This window comes from Puma concolor, chromosome D3 (assembly GCF_028749965.1).
Source record: "Puma concolor isolate L17-30 chromosome D3, mPumCon1.1.hap2, whole genome shotgun sequence".
Classification (NCBI taxonomy): domain Eukaryota; kingdom Metazoa; phylum Chordata; class Mammalia; order Carnivora; family Felidae; genus Puma; species Puma concolor.
In genome coordinates this window covers 28,737,654-28,756,870 of record NC_141678.1, presented here as the reverse complement: position 1 = coordinate 28,756,870, position 19,217 = coordinate 28,737,654, and positions in this window count along the sequence as shown.

Sequence of the window (19,217 nt, the reverse complement as noted above, 5' to 3'; positions counted from 1 at the left end):
AAGGAGTTGTCCTGAAGGTTTCCTTAAGAATGGTCAGAGAAGCTGCCACAGAAACAGGTAAGCAAGCAGGTGCTTGTGACACACCCAGCAGTCAGCTTGCTTTCATGAGGTTCACTCACCCACATGCTGGGGAATGCCTCCCGAGAGGGTGGTGGTCTACGGGGAGGGGTTAGGAGAGGAGAGGCTGGGAGCAGAGCGAGAGTTGAAAAACAGGTGAAGGTATCCATGGAGTTCAGGGCCCCTGCAGAGGAGGAGGAGGAGGCCACAGGGGGAGGAGGAGACCTCTGATGGGGCGCAGTGGGGCGTGGATTGGAGCATGACTGCACCTGCGGTTGTCATCAGAGACAGTCCATCTTTGGGTGATGTCCGTGTAGGATGAGTCCAGCTGCAGGGTTGAGGTCACCTGGTTTGGTCAAGAAGTTGGCTAGTTTATGGAGCGCCTGGGTGGCGCAGTCGGTTAAGCATCCGACTTCAGCCAGGTCACGATCTCACGGTCCGTGAGTTCGAGCCCCGCGTCAGGCTCTGGGCTGATGGCTCGGAGCCTGGAGCCTGTTTCCGATTCTGTGTCTCCCTCTCTCTCTGCCCCTCCCCCGTTCATGCTCTGTCTCTCTCTGTCCCAAAAATAAATAAAAACGTTGAAAAAAAAAAAAAAAGAAGTTGGCTAGTTTTACTATAGCTAATATGTGGAAACAACCCGAGTGTCCACCGATGGATGAATGGATAAACACCCCGTGTCCCATTCACACAATGGAACATTATTCAGCCTTAAAAAAGGAAGTTCTGACACCTGCTACAACATGGATGAACCTTATAAGACATTAGAAGAACTGAAGTAAGCCAATCTCAAAAAGACAATTACTGCATGAGTTCATATATATGAGGCACCATGAGTAGTCAAATTCATATAAATAGAAAGAATATGGTAGTACCAGGGGCTGGGGGAGGGAAGAATCAGGAGTTTTTGTTTCACAAGGACAGAGTTTTAGTTTTACAAGATGCAGACAGTTCTAGTGATGGACAGTGGTGTTGGCTGCACCATGATATGAATGTATTTCATACCATTGACCTTTCCATTTAAAAATGGTTAAGATGGTAAATTTTATGTTCTGTATCTTTCAACACAACAGGAAAAAAAAAAAAAGAAGTTGGTTACAACCAGGTCAAGGAGCTCACTGGGTTGATAATGACCTTGAGCCGAACACCGGAATCAAGAAGCAGCTGTTAGTCTGGAAGTCATGGGTCTGTGTCTGTAGCTGGGGTGGTGATTGCAGTGGGAAACAGAGGGCCCGCTACTGGGAATGATGTCATCCCAAAGGCAAAGGCACCTTTGCCCCATGTGAGAGATTCCAGTGGCTTTTCATTCCACTTTATTTTTTTTAAATGTTTATTTTTGAGAGAGAGAGAAAGAGAATGAGAGAGAGAGAGAGAGAACAAGCAGGGGAGGGGTAGAGAGAGAGGGAACAGAGGATCCGAAGCAGGTTCCTTGTTGACAGCAGAGAGGCTCGAACTCATGAACCACAAGATCATGACCTGAGCCGAAGTCAGACACTTAACCGACTGGCCCTCATTCCACTTCAAATTAAAACTGTAATGTTAATCTATTTGTGAATATGCAGGTATTAAACAAAAAATCCAGTTGATTTGCCTAAGAGTATTATTGACAGAGTTCAGCTGATTAGATTTAATGATAATTTCTTATAGCCACGGAACTTTCATTCAGTCAGGAATTCACGGATGCCAGAAATTATGTTGAATCAAACATTCAGCTTTTGTCCTTCCAACACCAAGGTCAGAGCTAAGTGGTAGAATATGATTTAGCAGAAAGACAAAGTACAAACTTAGTTGTTCAGTTTTCATTATACCATAACAGACTAAAGTTCGTATTTTCTTGGTCAATTTTTTTCCCAGAGTTTTTCCTTTCCACTTTGATTTGCTTTGTTTTAAAAAATAGATTCTGGAGGGACGCCTGGGTGGCTCAGTCGGTTAAGCTTCCGACTTCGGCTCAGGTCATGATCTTACGGTTTGTGAGTTCCAGCCCCGCATCAGGCTGTGTTCTGACAGCTCAGAGATTGGAACCTGCTTCGGATTCTGTGTCTCCCTCTCTCTCTGCCCCTCCCCCACTCATGCTGTCTCCCTCTCTCTCTCTCTCTCTCTCTCAAAAAGAAATGAACATTAAAAAAAGTAAAAACAAAAAAAGATTCTGGGGTGCCTGGGTGGCTGGCTTAGTGGGTTGAGCGTCTGACTTCAGCTCAGGTTGATTTTGAGGTTGGTGAGTTTGAGCCCCACGTTAGGCCCTGTGCTGACAGCTCAGAGCCTGGAGCCTGCTTCAGATTCTGTGTCTCCCCCTCTCTCTCTACCCCTCCCCCGCTCATGCTCTTTCTTTGACTCTCAAAAAATAAGTAAATGTTAAAAATTTTTTAAATAGGTTTTATTTTTTAGAGCAGTTTTAGGTTCACAGCAAAATTGAACAGAGGTACAGAGAGTTCCCATGTATTCCCTGCCCACCCAGCCTCCCCCACTATCAACATCCCCCACTAAGAGGGACAGCTTTTACAATGATAGACCCACACTGACACATCATTATCACCCAGAGTCCACAGTTTACATTAGGGCTCATTGGTTTTGTTTTTTGTTTTTTTTAAGATTTTATTTTTAAATCATCTCTACACCCAAAGTGGGGCTTGAACCCACAACCCCAAGATTAAGACTTACGCACTCTACCGACTGAGTCAGCCAGGTGTCCCAGTGGCTCGCTCTTGGCGTTGTACATTCTAATGGTATGGACAAATGTATAGCATGACGTGTATTTGCCATTATAGAGAAATAATATCATATAGATGATATGGAATATTTTACACTGACTTAAAAATCTTCTGGGCTCCAGCCATTTATCCTCCCTCCCCCTAACCCCTGGCAACCGCCGATCTTTTTATTGTCTCCATAGTTTTGCCCTTTCCAGGATGTCTTACACTTGGAATCATATAGTGTGTAGCCTTTTCAGATTGGCTTATTTCATTTATTATTACATAATATAATTGCATATTTAGTAATATGCAATTTAATGTGCTTCCATGTCTTTTCATGGCTTGGTAGCTCCTTTTTTTTTTTTTTTTTTTTTTTTTTTTTTGCACTGAATAATATTCCATTGTTTGGATGGACCACAGTTTATTTATCCATTCACCTACTGAAGGACATCTTGGTTGCTTCTCGTGGCTTTTTATTAATGGTCTGACATGCATTTTGAGAGGCGAGGTGTGAGCATGGGGCATTCATTCAAGAGACAATTACAGGCAGTTGGACAAATGCACGTGCTCCCTTTTCTCAGGGCAACTCCCTAGTGAATTTAGAACAACCAGTAGGACTGCCTACAAACTGCAAAGACTAGGATGTGCAAATGGAACGATGGTGCCATCTAGTGTTTGGTTGTGGCAGCAGAGCGAAGAGCCCAAATAAGCGAGGGTGACAGAGCCCAGCTGCTCTGGTGTTGTCAGATGGGGCCCACCCAATGAGATTCAGTGTCCCAGGCCCAGATTATTCCCCAAAGTAGACATAGCCAGGTGAGAAAAGCCAGAAGGCCTGGTGATAGCTTTACACCATGTGGGTTCTGGATAGCTTGAGACATTGGCCAGACTGATCTATATGGGAATAGTGGGGACCAGTTGATGTGTAAGAATTTTACTGAGACACAAGGCCCTGACCCTTATTTGGGATAATATCCCATCTTCCCTCCCTGTTCTATGTAATAGTGTCCACTGAATCTCCCTTCAAGGTTCTGCAAACACAGGAGTGGCTACCCCATAGGTAGTCAGATAATGGAGTGCTGTGTCCCTTCAAAGGTCAATGTGCTCTTGGGTGGCTTAGTTGAACGTCTGTCTCTTGATTTTGGCTCAGGTCATGATCCCAGGGTTGTGCGCATCGAGCCCTGAGCTGGGCGTGGAGCCTGCTTAAGGTTCTCTCTCTCTCTCTCTCTCTCTCTCTCTCTCTCCCTCTACTCCTTCCCTCCACCTCTAAAAAAAAAAAAAAAGTGAATGTGCACAATCATAAGAAGGAGGGAAACTTTGACTTGTGCTACAATGTGGATGAACCCCAAAGACATTATGCTAAATGAGAGAAGCCAGACACAAAAGGGGCAAATTCAGAGATAGAAAGTCGAACAGAGGTTGCCAGAGCCTGGGGGCAGTGGTGTTTAATGTGCACAGACTTTCTTTTCTTTTTTTTTTTTTTTATTTTTATTTTTTTAAATTTTTTTTTTTTCAACGTTTATTTATTTTTGGGACAGAGAGAGACATGAACGGGGGAGGGGCAGAGAGAGAGGGAGACACAGAATCGGAAACAGGCTCCAGGCTCTGAGCCATCAGCCCAGAGCCCGACGCGGGGCTCGAACTCACGGACCGTGAGATCGTGACCTGGCTGAAGTCGGACGCTTAACCGACTGCGCCACCCAGGCGTCCCTGTGCACAGACTTTCAATTGTGCAAGATGAAAAAGTTCTGGAAGCATTAGTCGTGATGGTTTTTACAACAATATGAATGTACTTAATCCCGCTGAATTGTACACTTAAAAATGGTTAAAATTTAAACTTTATATTATCTGTATTTTGTCACAATTTTTAAAAAGTATATAATATATAAAGGAACTAAAGAAACAAGTGAATATGAGTAGTATCTAAGAGCCTATTGGAAAAAGGGCTGTATTGACTAAATTCGGTAGGTGATAACAACAGAGTACTGGCCAGGGGAAGAATAGCTGTGTTAGGGATAAGATCTTACTTGGCCACTACTTAGGGTCTCAGCAATTCACCATGAGGTACCATTTGTCCTTTCTGGGTTGAAAAACAGGCTAAATTGGGCTGTTAAATGGAGAAAGAGTGGGTATAATCACCTCTCCTCTTAATACACCTTGTGTAGTGGGTCTCATCCTTGAAGTGTCTGTTTTGATGGGTGTTGGGCCATATTAACAATTTTAGTGGCCCAGGCAAGACCTCAAGGTCCAATCTGGCAAGGCCAACAATAAGGGGCAATTTTTAAATTTTATTGCAATTAGACGATCCATCCCATAATGGGAAATCCTGAAGGAAAGGAAGCCAGAACCACTGGAATAAGGTAGCTTGTTTGCCTTCTATTTTATGCGCAATCATGCCTAAGCAGACACAGGGAGTTCCGCCTTAGCCAGGTCTTTTTGTCACTGAATAATGTTCCACTTTATGGATGTACCACGGCTTGTTTATCCATTTATGTATTTAAAAATTTTTTTATGTGTTTCATTTATTTTGAGAGAGAGTGAGAAAAAGAGCATGAGTGGGTGAGGGGCAGAGAGAGGGAGAGAGAGAGAATCCTACTCCACACAGGCTCCACACAGTCAGTGAAGAGCCCAGTGTGGGGCTTGATTTCACAAACCATGAGATCATGACCTGAGCCAAAATCAAGAGTAGGATGCTTAACCCACTGAGACACCAAGATGCCCCTCCCCAAATGTATATTTATTTATTATTTTTTGGAGGGGAGGGGCAGAGAGAGAGAGGGAGAGAGAGAATCCACAAGAGAATCCTTGTGCAGGCTCCACACTGTCAGCACAGAGCCAAATGTGGGGCTTGATGTCATGACTATGAGATGAAGAGTCAGACACTTAACCGACTGAGCTACTCAGGTGTCCCAATCAGTTTGGCAGTTTGTTTATTTGTTTTAAGTTTATTTATTCTGAGAGAGAGAGAGAGACACAGAGAGAGAGAGAATCCCAAGCAGGCTCTGTGCTGTCAGTGCAGAGCCTGATGAGGGACTCGATCTCACAAACTGTGAGATCATGACCGGAGCTGAAACCTAGAGTCAGACACTTAACTGACTGAGCCAACAAGGCACTGAGAGTCCCACCTTTAAATTCAGTGGGGCCTTCAGGGATCCAGTATCAATTAAGACAAGAAGGTAGCTTGGTGTGTGCAGACCAATGGGCCACCATATTTGTATAGTACAATTGTCCCTGGTGGTGGTCAGAACTCAGGGGCTTGTCAAGACTGGAGGGATTGCCTGAGTTCAGGGGCTACAATGAGGGTACTACATCTTGAAAATTTGGGTTTGGAGAGAAAAGGTTGGATGTTCTTTATAACTTGTTTTAGGAGAGCTTGGAGCTCCTGGAGTCTATATATATATATATATATATATATATATATATATATATATATATATAAATTCTTTTTTTTTTTTTTAATTTTTAAGTGATCTCTACACCTAACATGGGGCTGGAACTCATAACCCTGAGATCAAAAGTCACATACTCCACTGACTGGCCAGCCAGGCACCCCATCTTGGGGTCTTGCCCGAAATCTGATTATTGAGGAAGCCTAGGTCGCAAATTGGTCAATACCAAGGGTGGTAGGGGGCAGTCATGGAAATTCTGAAATGTGGTCTTTCTTTGGTTGAGAGGTTTGGTGCTATGGGATGAGAAGGCCAGGTCTTGGGCCTTCTTCAATAACTTGAGCTGCCTAGGGCCTCTTAAGAGTGGTCACTAACTTGACAACAGTTGCTCTGAGGCCTTAGAAACTATAGACCCTCTTCTGAGAAATAAGTGCCAGGTGTCTGTCTTGAGAATCTTTCTTCTCCAGCATCTTTGGGATTGGTTCCCATTCCATTTTACCTGCCATACTTTTCCATCTCTACCTCCAACTGTAAACCATGGGTCCAGAGGAAATGTTTGCAGGCTATGGCCCAGGGGCCAAATCTGGCTTGTTACATGTTTTCATAAATAAAGTTGGACTGAAGCACGTGCGCCCGCACACACACACACACACACACACACACACACACACACAGTGTCTGCTCAGGCCCTGCTAGAACTTCCAGTCCCTGGAGTCCTCACTAAAGTGTCCACTGAACTATGCCAGGTTGCTTCAGTAATTGACACTCCTCCCCTAAAGTACCCATTGAGTGAGAGCATATACATCAATGTCTGTGGCAGTGGGGCAGACCATTTTCCAGGCCACAATCATCTGATGAAACAAGGGAAGTGCCAGGGTCATGACCACAAACACTGGGGAAGGTGGACGGGTTTCGGGGGGGGTGTGTCATGAGATATTATGGACAATCAGGACATCTTGGCAGTGTTTAAAGTTAATTCAGAGCCAGTATAATGCAGGCACAAAAGCCAGTCAGTGCATCTTTCATGACCTAAATCCAAAATTGTTTATTAAATGTTGAAATTCAGATGGAGCCAAATCACAGACCTCTGTTTCAGTTTCTCCTGTGGCAGGGAAACTGAAGGACTCCACAAAACCCAGCTTTTTGCTCCTTTTCCTGTTTCTATTCTTGCTGGGACCTGCACCCCCACTTGACACATGCCTCACAATGCAAATAGTGTATGTCCTTGTAAGGGACGAGAAGTTAATGATTTCTTTCGAACAGATAACATCTAAGGAAGTACCAGGTAAGAATGACCAAAGCCATCCTATGCTCATTCCAGACCACTGGCCCTACACATCTCATCACCAAGAACCTCTGGATCCAAGAAATAACACCTGGCCCTGGTCTTTGTTCTAATTGGTTCCTGGATGCTTGAGAGGACATGTGCATTGGACTATGATCCTCAACAAAAAAACCCAGACCCCCCAAAAATACAAAACTCGTGCTCCTTTCCTTTCCTAGTCTCCCAGACGCTCTGTTTGTATCTCACCTCTTGCTGGCTTGTGTTTGATTTGCAACCTGCATAAAGCCAAGGACCCTCTTGGCTGGTCTTGCAGGACACCTTCTGGGTCCCCAGACCCAGCCCACCGGCATCACTTCTCCCCTGTGGAGTGTGTGTGTGCAGTCTTAGGATATACTTCAGAGATATCCTGTATCTTTTATATTCCTTAAGGATGTGCTCATGGTTGTGGGTTCCCTCTTCCAGTCAATATCATCAGTATTAGGGCACTCCCTCCACCAACAGTGATTACTATCTTGTTGACTTTAGGGGTCCATGCCTAAGTTAGGAGTGGAGATGCCCTTTAGCATAATTACTAAATGTTGGTCCATTTTACAATTATCCGCATTGGGTTATGGTGTCATCAGGCCCTTTAGAAATGCCCCAGGGTAAAACATTCAGGTCAAGTTTTGTTTTTTTTTAGTAGAATTTTTTTTTTAAGCAGTTTTAGGTTCACAGCAAAAATGAGCAGAAAGTAGATTCCCATCTACCCCTGCCCCTCCCCAAAACAGCCTCCCCCACTATTAACATCCCCCACCAGAGTGGGGCATTAGTTACAATTGCTAAATCTATAGTGGTACATCATTATCATGCAAAGTCCAGAGTTTACAGCAGGATTCACCGTTGGAGGTGTGTACATTCTATGGATTTGGATAAATGTATAATGACAAGTATTCACCATTATAATACCATACAGAGTATTTTCACTCCCCTAAGTATCTTCTGTGTTCTGTCTGTTCATCCCCTACTCCCTGCTAATCCCTGGCAACCATTGATAATTATTCTGTTCCCGTAGTTTTGCCTTTTCTAGAATGTCATGTGGTTGAAATCATACAGTAGTCTTTTCAGATTGGCTCTTTTCACTTAGTAATATGCATGTAAGTTTCCTCCATGTTTTTAAAAATGATTTTAATAGCTTATTTCTTTTTATTGCTGAGTAGTGTTCCATTGTCTGAATGAACCACCGTTTATTTATCCATTCACCTACTGAAGGGCATCTTGGTTTCTTCCAAGTTTTAGCAATTATGAATAAAGGTGCCATAAACATCTGTGTGCACACTTTGGTTTGGACATAAGTTTTCAACTCCTTTGGGTAAATATCAAGGAAAGGAATGGAATTTTTGGATTGCAGAGTAAAAGTATGTTAAATTTTGTAAGAAACTGCCAAATTGTCTTCTAAAGTGGTTGAGCCATTTTGCAACACCTCCTCACCAGCATTTGGTATTATCAGAGTTTTGGATTTTAGACATTTTGACAGGTGTGTAGTTGTGTCTTACTGTTTTAATTTTCATTTCCCTGATAACGTTATGTGGAGTGTCTTTTTATATGCTTATTTGCCATTTGTATATCTTCTTTGGGGCAGAGAAGGAGGGAGACACAGAATCCAAAGCAGGCTTCAGGCTCTGAGCTGTCAGTGCAGAGCCCAACATGGGGCTTGAACTCATGAACTATGAGATCATGACATGAGCTGAAGTCGGATGCATAACCGGCTGAGCCACCCAGGTGCCCCAGTCTTTGGCCCATTTTTACATCCAATTATTTGTGTTCTTACTGTTAAGTTTGAAGGGTTCATTATCTATTTGGTACAACAATCTTTTTATCAGATGTGTCCTTTGCATATGTTTTCTTCCAGTCTGTGACTTGCCTTCTCATTCTCTTGAGAATGTCTTTCACAGAGCAGAAGTTTTCATTTAAATGAAATCCAGCTTATTACTTCTTTCTTTCATGGATAGTGCCTTGGGTGTTGAATCTAAAAAAAAGTCATTGCCAAATCCAAGTTCATCTAGGCTTTCATTGTTGTTTTCTTCCATGATTTTTGTAAGTTTTACATTTAAGTTTATAATCCATTTGAGTTAATTTTTGTGAAAGGTGTAAGTTCTGTGTCTATATTTTTGTTTGTTTGTTTTTGTATGTGGATGTCCAGTTGTCCAGTTGTTCCAGCACTGTTTGTTGAAAAGACTATCTTTGCTCCATTGTGTTGCCTTTGCTCCTTTGATCAGGTTGCTGTATTTATATGGGTTTATTTCTGGGCTTTTTTTTTCTGTTCCACTGATCTACTTGTGTATTCTTTTGCTAGTACCACATTGTCTTGATTACTGTAGCTTTATGGTAAGTCTTGAAGTTGAGTAGTGTGAGTCCTCTGACTATTCTTCAATATTGTGTTGGGTATTCTAGGTTTTTGCCTTTCTGTATAAATATCATAATCAACTTGTCAGTATTCACAAAATAACTTGCTGGGACTATGATTGGGATTGCATTGAATCTATAGATCAAGTTAGGAAGAACTGACATGTTGACAATATTGCATTTTCCTATCCATGAACATGGAATATCTCTCCATTAATTTTATTCTTCTTCGATCTCTTTATCAGAATTTTTTGTTTTCCTCATATAGATCTTGCACCTATTTTGTTAGATTTATGCCAACTATCTCATTTGGGGGACACTGAGGTAAATAGTACTGTGCTTTCAATGTTATATTTCATTTTTTTCAATGCTGTGATGTAGGAAAGGGACCCACTTTTGTATATTAACCTAATATCCTGCAACCTTGCTTATCAGTTCCAGAACTTCCAGTACAATGTTGAAAAGGAGTGGTGAGAGGGGACATATGCTCCTAACTCTTCAGGATGGTCCCCTGTTACATCCTGATCAAAAGGCTCACTGGAAACATCATGTCCTGCTTTTCCTACAAAATGCTAAGTCTAGGGGCGCCTGAGTGGCTCAGTTGGTTAAGCGTCCGACTTTAGCTTAGGTCATGTTCTCATGGTCTGTGGTTTCAAGTCCCGCATCGGGCTCTGTGCTGGTTGCTCAGAGCCTGGAGCCTGCTTCGGATTCTGTGTCCCCCACTCTCTCTCTGCCCCTGCCCTGCTTGTGCTCTATCTCTATCTCTCAAAAACAAGTAAATGTTAAAAAAAAATTTTTTTTAATGCTAAGTCTAAGATTTAGAGATTATTTGTTTTATGCCTCTAAACTCCCCCTCTGTTACTCCCACACTTCCTCTCTTATTTTGACTTGCACTTTCTGCATTTGGAGCTTAAATAAAACCTTTGAGTTCCTGTCTCTAGACAATTCACACCAATATTGCTCCCATATACCCAGCATACTCCATTCTTGCCAATTGCCTTTATTCTAATGACCACATTGGGGGTTATTGGTATTATCTTAGGGGCCAAAAGGCTAGACAACAAAATACAGCATTGATGCCAACCAGGAAGTGTCAAAAAATAATATCCAAATAAGATTAAAACTTCTGTGGCCATTGAAGCCCTAAAAGGGTCACCATTTTGTGGTGGCACGGTGGCTGAAACTTACCCAGAACTAGACCATCGACTGACCATCCCAAGGGTGTTTGCTCCCTTGGGGGCACTTCTTGCTTCACCTGTATAAGCAATTCAGGTAATTTTCTCAGTGTGCCAGCAAGAGAGACAAGATATTGAGGATGTTAATAACATCACTCAGATATTTGAGCAAATGCCGAGAACACCCACTGACATTTCTCCTGGCTGTGAATATACATACTCTTCCCAGGCCTTCTCATTCTCACCATAGTTTTCTGCATAATGTTATGGCTCTTAATATTTATATTCAAGCAAATTCAGCCTCAATAAATGAGAAATTACATGTGTAGTCATCAACAGTCACAACAGTTCACTGTGTGTTTTTTCTAATACCACCAATATATGAACTCAATTCTGATACTATCTACCTGGAAATAGTGTCAGATCCCACAGGTTAAGGACTTGGTCCTATGAGGGGGCTCAGTCTCAGCCCCCACCCTTATTTCAGATGCCAATCACAAGTCCAGTTATAACCTAGGCTTCTAACCAAGATTGCCACAACCTGTTCCCTGGGTTGGATTAATTTGCTGGAGTGGCTTATAAGACTCAGAAAAATAGCTTATTTACTAGATCACTGGTTTGTTATATGGGATTCCATTGTATAATAGCACTCTGGACTCTGATTACTGGTTTATTATAGAAGGATATAACTCAGGACCTGCAAGATGGAAGAGATACATAAGGCAAGGTCTAGGGCAAGGGCATGGAGCCTCCATGTTCTCTGAATGTGCCATTCTCCCTGAATCCCCATGTCTTCACCAACTGGAAGCTCTCTGAATCCTGTCCTTTTAGGTTTTTATGGAAGCTTTATTATTTAGGCATGATTGATTAAATCATTGGCCACTGGGGATTGAACGCAATCTCCAGGCCCTCTCCCCTCTCTGGAGGTTGGGAGCTGGGACTGAAAGTCCCAACCCTGTAGTCATATGGTTGGTCCCCTTGGCAACCAGCTCCCATCTTTAGATGCTTCTAAAAGTCATCTCAAAAACATAACAAAAGACACCTTTATGGTTTTCGTCTCGGGAAATTCCTAAAAACCCAGTTTTAGGAGCCTTGTACCTGGAATGGGGACAAAGACCAAATATGTATTTCTTATTACAAATCAGAGTATTACAGGGGCACCTGGGTGGCTCAGTTGGTTAAGCGTCCGCTGCGACTCAGGTCATGATCTCGTGGCTTGTGACTTCTAGCCCTGCGTTGGGGCTCTGTGCTGACAGCTCAGAGCCTGAAGCCTACTTCGGATTCTGTGTCTTCATCTCTCTCTGTCCCTCCCCTGCTTGCATATGCATGCTCTCTCTCTCTCTCTCTGAAAAATGAATAAACATTAAAAACAATAAAAAAAACAAATCACAGTATTACAATCAAGGGTGAATTGAAAGAGTCTGACTCTCATGGGGTGCCTGGGTGGCGCAGTCGGTTAAGCGTCCGACTTCGGCCAGGTCATGATCTCGCGGTCCGTGAGTTCGAGCCCCACGTCAGGCTCTGGGCTGACGGCTCAGAGCCTGGAGCCTGTTTCCGATTCTGTGTCTCCCTCTCTCTCTGCCCCTCCCCCGTTCATGCTCTGTCTCTCTCTATCCCAAAAATAAATAAACGTTGAAAAAAAAAAAAAAAAAAGAAAGAGTCTGACTCTCATTTTTGATGTTTTACTGCTGACAGCAATCAAGACTAACCTTCCCTCTGCCCTACATCAGGGCAGCTGATACAAAAGCCCACTTGTTCCCTGTTGCACCTGTGGAACATTAAACCTTGCGAGCATTCAGCCTTCACTTGGGAACTTGCCCTACTTCCACCCCAGGCCAATATGAAGGCCCTATGCACCCTTGGTGGGAACTGCTTGTGCTTATCTGCTCTTAAGCTTTCTTTCAAGTGTTCCTGTTGTAATGTCATCAGTGTCCGTATCTGGCCTGTTGATTAGAGGTGAGTCCATCACGTTTTTGTGGGTGACCACAAAACAAATGCCTCATAGTTGGAATGGTTTGGGCTGGGACCACCACCTTCTTAGATCTTTCTTCTCATGTTCATGGTCATGGAGTACAAACCCTATGTGGGATCCTCCCACTGAGTCTTTCTTTTAATAGATTTATGACCTGAGTCGCATTTGGGTAAAGAGTACAGATTGGGGCCCTTCTTATCAGATTGTATTGAGGGGGATTTCAATTCTAGTATAAGGGGTCAAGGGAAGATCTCTTAATCTGTTGAGCATTGTTTGTATGTCTCAACCAGGCAGTGACTCCCATCCTACAGGGCAATGAAGAGAAAACTGATACCCTGTGCAATACAGGACCATTAGGATGAGGACCAGCAGTCACCAGGTGATGTGCTAAGGGCCACAGTCTTAAGAGCAGATGGCTCACTGGGACCTTTTGAGGCCTAAATGTCTTTGCACCTACTATCCTGAGATCTTGATTTTTAGCATAATAGGTGAAAATGTGCAAGGTGTTCCATGGCACATGCTCTTTGGAAAAAGGCCCCAAATGTTTTACCCTGACTCTCCTAAAGGCCAGAGGATACCTGGGCAAGAAAGGATTCACTCAGCTGGCCTGGGTTGCTCAAACCCTGCACATTCCAAAGAAAGGCCTGTCCTTAGATCACCTCTGAGCCCATAGACTATTCTGTGGGTAAGAGTGTTTGTGTAGGCCTGAGGCCTTGAGCTGTATTTCCCAATTTGACCAGAAAAGTCTATCCCAAGAATGTGATTTATTGTGAAAGTATGTTTTTGCTCTACACTGGGAGGGGAAGGTGGGAGCTGGAGTAAGGCTGGAGTCAGTCATGTGAGTGCTATGTGCGCATGTGACTACCCCCCAGTAAAAACCCTTGACAGCAAGGCTTGCTGCGCTTCCCTATTTGGCAGCCTTTGCCCCTGTTGTCACATGTTGCTGGGAGATAAGAATGTTCCATGCAATTCTACTGCAAGAGGACACCAGGGAGCATGTGCCTGGTATCTCCTGGATGTGGCCCCTGTGTGCATTTTTCCTTTGCGTGGATTTGAATCTGTATACTTTCATGGTAATAAATTGCAATCGGCTATGAGTCTTGTGAGTCCTTCTTTTGTATCAAGACTGTGGGTGGTCTTGGGGTCCCTGACACAACACCATAACTTGATGGAGATCATTGCAAATGGACCCACAGTGATTATGAGTCTTCTGCAGTACAGCTACAGATAAACACGCTAAAGGGCATCTCTGCTCCCAGATTCAACCCAGGGACAATAAAGCCAGTAAGGTGGTAATCACCATTGAGTGTGCCCTAATACTGATACTATTGATTGGACTTCCTGCAGGAAGATGTAACCTACCAAGGGCAGTGGAGAGGAGCCCCCTGAGCACACCCCATAACCACCCCCAAAATGATTCCACCATGGGAGGAAACAAATGGAAACAGACATCTCCAACTTGACTCAATTGGAAATTTAAAATTTTATTGAAAGAATTTACACAATTAGAATATGCAAAGTGCACCAGTTGGCTTTTGTGCCTAAGTGATACTGGCTTGGAATTAACTTTAACTTCTGCTGAGATGTGCAGATTGTCCTGCAAATCTATTGTCCTCCAATGAGTAATTATGGGCCCACTGACTTATGGAAATGGATGTGAAATTTCAGTCTGCCCCAGCACTCATAGGCATGAGAAAGGCATCCTTTTCTTGCTCCAGCAGGTATTCATGGCATGAAAAATAACTCACCCTAATTCTAACCCTAAATTCTATCCCAACCTATCCTAACCCTCACCCTATACCCAACCCCTCAAGCACAACCTGCACTGTAACCCTAACTGGGGTCTCACATAACTTTGTACTGCCCCTATCCTACCACAACTGCTTTGACTTCTGGGCTAGGCAAGGTGCCAAGAATCCTGACTCTGCCCTCTGCCCTGCTGCCCTCCTCTCAGCTTGCAGTCTCTTTGGCTCCTGCTGGCACTGCCTACCTGGGGGCAAACTGGCAAGGAGCGAGGCTTGCTGCCAGCCCCAGGTTAGAGGCGGTGGGCTTGGCTGGGACAGTGTGTACGCTCTTGGGCTCTCCCTATTTCTATTGGTCACGTCACAGCTTTTGTCAGGATAGGAACAACAGTGTCATTCCGGAGTAGTGCTAGAGGAAGAGCTATGGACCCTATATTTTACTGTTCAAAGTGGAAATTGCTCACTGTATTAATTACAGAAGTAGTGTCTGTCCTTTTAACAATTCAGAAGATTAAAAGTGAGTCCCAACTCAACATCTAGAAATTGGCAGCATCTGGTACATCTTGCAGACACCCTGTAAATTAGGGGATCTTCCATGGGCTCCATCTCAGCCATCATGTCATGTTCTTGGGGAGGCCCCACGTCTACTTCATCTTTTCCTTTTTCTTTTGAGCAAGTGGGAGAATGATCCGAGTAGTGGTATCTAGCCACTGCAAGGAGTGGGGTTTGGGGCAACCCTTCCTGCTGAGTGCGGGAGGAACTCCTGTAACAGGTTGTTCACCACCAGGCAAAACCTGAATGAAATCTTGGGTTCACTGTGGGACAATTCTGCTTGTTGCACCCAAAGCCCTAGGAAAGTGAGTTCATATGTAGTAAATGTTAATGCACCCTTGGTGAACAGGGTTTATTTTAGTAACACAGAGATGGATATAATGTTAAAAAATCTTTTTGTAAATCCAGTGGTATCTCCAGAACAAGATAGGAAACCCATATAATGATTTTTGAGGTATGCCAAGATGGTGTTTGGTAAAAATCAACATCCAGGGGCGCCTGGGTGGCGCAGTCGGTTAAGCGTCCGACTTCAGCCAGGTCACGATCTCGCGGTCCGTGAGTTCGAGCCCCGCGTCGGGCTCTGGGCTGATGGCTCAGAGCCTGGAGCCTGTTTCCGATTCTGTGTCTCCCTCTCTCTCTGCCCCTCCCCCGTTCATGCTCTGTCTCTCTCTGTCCCAAAAATAAAAATAAAAACGTTGGAAAAAAATTAAAAAAAAAAAAAATCAACATCCAGTCCTGATTTTTTGAAGTCTTAGCGAGCTAGGCTTATAAAGACAGTTCATTAAAATGTGATAAACAAGCAGTCATGGCCATTTCACTATTAGGTGAAATGCCAGATCTGTCTCCCTTCAAGTCAAGATAAAGACCCAGATGCTGTGCCAGTAAGGAATGAAAACAACTGTGAGGAAGGACAGATGGACTAAATTGTTTATTCTTACACAACAAGAACTCAGGAAGTTGAATGTTGTTGGGGGCTGAAACAGCTGCTGAAAAATTTCATTCAAGGCCTAGGATCCTTCTATTTTTCCATTCCATTATGTGTGACTTTTGTCCTCAATTGTCTCATGGTCCCAAGATGGCTACTACACCTCCAAGCATTGCATCTAATTTCCAGACAGGAAGAAGGGGAGGAGGAAGGAATAGTTCTATCAGGAAAGCAAAGACTTTCCCCAAATTTCTAGATTTCCATTTGAGCCTTGTTGTTCAGAATTGGGCCATGTGGTCACTGCAGCTATAACACAGTCTTTAGAGGCCAAAGTGTTTTGAGGTGAGACACATTGGTCTCCCAACCCAAACAGAGTCTGTCACAGATGACCACTGCCACCAACACTGACTGCTGCTCTAGAAGTGCTAGCCAACATGGGTTTTAAAAAGAAACGAAATAAAAGGCTATACGAAAAGTAGAGGCAAGTTTTTTATTTCCAAGTTAAATGACAATTTACCTAGAAAGCCCAATACAAGTTGTTAGAGAACTAGAATAATTCAGTAAAGTTTCTAGATATAAAATAAATATACAAAAAGATATATATATATTATATATATATAATCAATAGTTGTCCTATATATAACAGAAAGGATTGATCTAGAAACCCCACAAAATTAGAATGAATTTAAGAATAAACATACGTATTGAACATATATGTAAGAATACCTATGAAGAAAACTATACAACTTTTCTGATGCTTAGAGGCAGATTTGAATGACTGCTGCTTTGATGTGAAGATTTTATATATATAAAATCTATAGTAATTTTTCACAAACTAGTCAATTATAATCAAAATCCCAATGAGATGTGAAGGGGCAAGAAGAGGTTGAGCTCTGAGAAGAAGAATCCTGGGTTATCTCAAAGAATAGATTAAAAAAAAAAAACTTAAAAAAACACCTATTGAAAATAGTCCTGGTCCTACTACGCATTAAAGTGAATTATGAAGCTACAAACAGAAAAGTCTAAGGAACAGTGAAGAATGCCATTCTAGAATGATTCAGGGACCTTGGAATTTACATCCCAAATAGATGGACTTCAGAGTTCTTGTTTTTTTGACTTAAGAGTTTAATGCAAAATATGGAACCAAAAAAGGATTTAAAGAAGGAGCTTCCTAAGGAGTAAGGAAAAATTTAAACAGCAAAACCAAAAAGATCCAGTTACACAGAATTTGAATATCTCTGTACATTAAAGATTCTGTTAACAAAGATAAAAATGTATGTGCCAAGGTGCTTTCTGCATGTCTGTGTGTATAAAAAACAAAGAATGGAATAGACAATTGATATGAAAAAAAGGTAAAAAAACATGAGCCAGTAACATTCGCGATGTATCAAAATGGTAAATATAAAAAGTGAAGCTGATGCCAAGTGTGTGCAAGGAAGGGTGCACGCAGGGAAAGGGATGCTCCTGGTGCCCACGTGGGAGAATTAAGAATGTTGTGCTGGGTTTGACCTAGAAATAGTTGTGCAATGTTTGTGACTTCTGCCTGTGAACTCCACTTCTCACAATTTATTCTGGGGAAATAACCAAAGGGCAAAACAGGTTTATTTCCAGAATTATTTACAGGTACAGGTAATGTCGATGTTCAACAATAAAGGAACAGATCGATCATGACACAATGATAAGACAGAGAAAGACACAGCCATCAATAATGTTTCTGAAAAATAATTTTGTAATGTGGAAAATGTTCATCATAAAACATTAAATGGAAAAGGATAAAAATAACATGCAAAATATGAATCCAGTTTTGTTCTAAAAGAAAAAGCATATTATATGTGCCCAGAAAAAAAAAAAAAAACAACAGAAGTAAATGCACCTCCAGCAATGGCTGATGAACTGATACTGAATGTATTTTTATTCTTACAATTTTTTGACTTGTTCCCCAAATGTCTTCAGTATGTACGTATTGCTCATATAATCAGGAAAAAAAGTTTATATGCAAATAAAAGAAAAACATCAAGTCTCCAATGAAAAGAGGTAGAAAGGGCATATTCAAATCATTGTCAAGACAAAAGACCAAGATTCCAAACGTGTTCAATATTCGGCCTCTTTAGTTACAGAAAGCGCCAAGTAAAGGGATAATAAGGTACCACTCGGCTGAGTCCACAGGCGCACTGCAGGGCCGCCAGCAGGCACAGTGTGCAGGGCCCCAAAGAGATTTTTTCGTTTGAAGTTCTTTTGAAATAAGGAGAAAAAATGGGTATAATGATGAATCAAGCACAGATTGTATTTGTCTTTTACAAATGCGGCTGTAAAATAGAAGTCTTCCTATTTGTCACAGAAGGGTCCATAACTGCCACAATGTGGCCCTGGGGACTGCATAATGGGAGGCTGGCTTGACCACACTCTGGAGGGATGTGGTGAAGCAGCAGGCGCCCAGGAGCATCGCTGTGTTGTCACTGTGCCTGAACGAAGACCGTGTGGACACCCAGTTTTGAAAAGGGAGTCCCGTCCCTGGAGATGGCTGGGCAGGGGACATTCCTACTTGACCACTACTGCTGATGGACTTCTTCATAATGAAATGGTCTTACTTTACACACCACCAAAAACATACAAAAATGGTGATTCTTGAGGCTGTTCCTTTACCTCAAAAATTTCACTTTTAGAAATCTTTCTTAGATTTTTCTTAATGCTAAAAGAACTATAATGTAAGAAAATGCTCTAAGGGGAGCCTGGCTGGCTCAGTCAGTGGAGCATGTGACTCCTGATCTCAGGGTTGTGAGTTCAAGCCCCACATTAGCTGTAGAAATCACTTAAAAATAAAATCTTTTTTTTCCCTTAAGTTTATTTTATTTATTTATTTATTTATTTATTTATTTATTTATTTATTTATAAATGTTTATTCATTTTTGAGAGAGAGAGAGGCAGAGCATGAGTGGGGAGGGGACAGAGAGAGAGAGGGAGACACAGAATCTGAGCAGGCTCCAGACTCTGAGCTGTCAGCATACAGCCCAATGCAGGGCTTGAACCCACAAACTGTGAGATCATGACCTGAGCTGA